This window comes from Myotis davidii, unplaced genomic scaffold (genome assembly GCF_000327345.1).
Source record: "Myotis davidii unplaced genomic scaffold, ASM32734v1 scaffold568, whole genome shotgun sequence".
NCBI lineage: Eukaryota > Metazoa > Chordata > Mammalia > Chiroptera > Vespertilionidae > Myotis > Myotis davidii.
This window is the reverse complement of record NW_006299372.1, coordinates 515,298-518,771: the sequence shown is the minus strand read 5'-3', so window position 1 is coordinate 518,771 and position 3,474 is coordinate 515,298. Positions and strand designations below refer to the sequence as shown.

General features: G+C 40.9%; 1 long non-coding RNA gene across 1 annotated transcript in view; it reads right to left on the bottom strand.

Annotated features, from left to right (window-relative positions):
- LOC107184846 overlaps positions 1-3,474 on the bottom strand; it is a 13,273-nt gene that overhangs the window by 4,223 nt on the left and 5,576 nt on the right. The window contains exon 2 of the long non-coding RNA XR_001515745.1: positions 251-256. This is a non-coding gene — a long non-coding RNA (uncharacterized LOC107184846). The remainder of the gene's footprint in view (positions 1-250; positions 257-3,474) is intronic.

Sequence of the window (3,474 nt, the reverse complement as noted above, 5' to 3'; positions counted from 1 at the left end):
CTAAAATTCTGTGGCACAAAAAATCTGAGAAAACATAGGTATAATTTTGATTTGTTCACACTGATGCCTATTGTTGTGTTGGCTGTTGTCATTTTTTATTTGACAATCTAAGGGAAAAGAGGTCAGGGCCCCTGACTAAATAGTCAGGTATTACATTTTTTTAAAAATTCTTGCAGCACATGGGTTGAAAATTGCTGTTCTGGGAGGATCCATCTGAACTGACTACTGTGAATGGCACTGGTGTGCCAACTATGTTCTAATGATGGTTTATTTCTAGAAATAACTTTAGTTGCCTGCCTCACTGACTTCCCACCTTAGCACCCTGTAGACACCAGCATAAGATGCCTGTTCTCCTTTGTAAGATAGAGAATAGACTGGGTGCTGTAATCTTTAATTCCTTGACAGAAAGTGCTTCCTGTTTTGAAATTTTTGCAATGTCACTCTGGCCAAGTGATTCTTCTTTTCTGAGTTCCCCCAAGATTTCTGTAAATTCAGCTAAGATTAATTGCATGCTGAGCCAGACTCATCAATATTTCACCTGTATTTTACATTGCAAAATAGAAATGGATAATTACCTTGGATTCTTTCGTGTGTAAAAGAAATAGGGTTCATAGTCAGTAGCAAAAGTCCTGTCAAACAGGAATCCTACTGGGGAAATATAATTTTTAAAAAATCATTCAACCCAGAAAATTCAACAAAGGTAGTAAAAAAAGAAAACACTCTTATTATTGAATAAGCATTAAACTAGCAAGGGATGCATATCACAGACAATCTGCTAAGAGATAGTAGAGATGAAAAAAAAATCTCATCCCCTTATAAAACTTAGTCCATTTAGGTTGCCATAACAAAATACCCCATAGATTAGGTAGCTAACTTCCTGGCACCTTGCTCCAAGTTGCCATGAAGATATGAAAAGTTCAAGTTCCTCTGAATAATTCCTATTAGTGGACAGATAGTTACCCCAAATACCAGAAAATCATGATGAACAATGTATGGCAAATGGTATGTTCAAGTCTTCTTACTTGAGAACTAGTGATTATTTGTATTGAGAACGTGTAAAAAGGGTTGTACCCACTTGGTTACTGTGATAAATTGAATGTTTGTGTCCCTCTGTCCCTCCCAAATTCAAATGTTGAACCACCACCACCCCACCACCCCCATGAGATGGTATTAAAAGATGGAGTCTTTGGCTGATAATTAGGATTAGATAAGGTCGAACGTGTGCAGCCCTCCTGAATGGGGTTACTGCCCCCATGACAGAACTCACTTATCCTCTGTGCTCTGCATCATGTGAAAATACAATGAACTGTCTGCAACACTAGGCACCCATAAGAAGGCTCTCACCAGAGCTAGCCCTCTGCGAGCACTGATCCCACACTCACAGTTCCCAGAACTTTGTGAAAACATTTCTGATGCATATAAGTCACTTAATCTATAGTCTATTTAGACTAGACACACTAAGACAGCTTTATAAAGTGATGAGATTCCTTTCTGCTTTGGGGCAATTGCCCCTGATGAGCATCTCATTCTGGATTAATGCTTATTCAATAACTAGAGGCCTGGTGCACGAAATTCATGCACAGGTAGGTTCCCTAGGCCTGGCTGGCGATCAGGGCCAATCAGGACCTTCTGTCCCCCAGCTGACGGCTGCCAGCTGCTGGCCGGGGCCTTCCTTCATTCCATGCTGCCCCCTGGTGGTCAGTGCATGTCACAGTAGCAGTCGAACTCCTGAGGGAACAATTTGCATATTAGCCTTTTATTATCCTATATAATAAGAGAGGGATATGCTAATTCACCCAGATATGCTAATTAGTCATGACCAGTATGCAAATTGACCATCACTCCAACACACAAGATGGCTGCCCCCATGTGGCTACAAGATGGCTGCCATAAGATGACCTGCAGTGGAGGGCAGTTGTGGGCAATCAGACCTGCAGGGGAGGGCAGTTGGGGTTGACCAGATCTGCAGCTACTCCCACAGGGAGAGTGCCACTCAGCCAGAAGCCCTGAGCCAGGTTCATGGCTGGCAATGCAGCGGCAGTGGTGAGAACCTCTCCCATATCCAAGGCAATCGGACATCCCTTGAGGGGTCCCAGACTGCGGAGGGCACAGGCCAGGCTGAGGGACACGGACACACACACACACACACACACACACACACACACACATATATACCCATGCACGAATTTCATGCACTGGGCCTCTAGTATAGGATAAAACTGTTTTCTTTCTCTACTACCTTTGAGGAGAAGTTTTCTGGGTTGGGAGAAAAAAATTATTAAATTATATTTTCCCAATAGGATGCAACAATGACAGCAAAAATGTCACCAGAGAAATTGAATGGTAAATATTCCATGATAAATATTATGTGACACAGCTTCTTAAGTCAATTCCCCAAGGAGTGTGATATGAAAAGTTGGCATAAGTGGGGCTATTTTAAAAAGGAGCCATTTCCAATTCCAGAGGAACTGCCTTGAATGCCTTACTTCTTAAATCCTTGGAATGTTTGACCTGGGCAGAATAACCTTTGATTTGGTCAAGCCAACACTGTATTTTAAACAACTGTTTGGAAAGCAACCAGGAAAAGCAGACATCCTGATTATAAGGACTAAAAATTATGTGAATTCTTGAGAATCATTAAACAGTCATGTATAGCTAAAGAATAGAATCACTTAGCTTATCAGTACCAATAGAAATTTCATCCTTGAATTCATGCAATTATTTTCCTTCTCTTTCTTATAAAATCCCTTGCCTTCATCCCATAATCAAGGCATGATTTGGGTTTGTTCCTGAATCAATTCCTCTGGATGGCAATTCTTTTTTATCTCAAACACTAACAAGCCTCTCACTTTGGCTTTTTATATTTAGATTAACAGTGGTGATAGAATTTTGCCTATGCAGGGGGAGATTCTGCCAAGTTTCACAAAACTTCATCCACAAGTCTTACAAAGTCCAACTATTTCACCTAAAACCATGGTACCTTCACCTAATATACACAAACAAACACACAAAACAAAACAAAAGCCTTCCTAAATCTACTGAGATTGAGTCAACAGTGTTTTATCAGTAAATCTGCTAATTTTTTCTAAAGAGTTCTTAATAGGATAACTAGACATCACCTATGCAAAATTGCCTTGCAACTGTGGAATGATGGCCATAATGTGGATATAAGCAACCACTTTAAAACCTAGAAAGAGAAGATAGAGGTCTGCCAATGACCTAATATACACAGAAATATAGATAAAGACGACACAGTTTATTAAAGATTGAAATATGAATCCCTTCAGATTTGATTCAGCTGCAAGCAAATAAAAGTAAACTAAAGACCAGTGGCCTGCCCAGCCGGTGTGGCTCAGTAGTTGAGCACTGACCTGTGAACCAGGAGGTTGTGGTTCAATTCTGGGTCAGGGCACATGCCTGGGTTGCAGGCTCGATTCCCAGTGTGGGGCGTACAGAGGCAGCCAATCAATAATT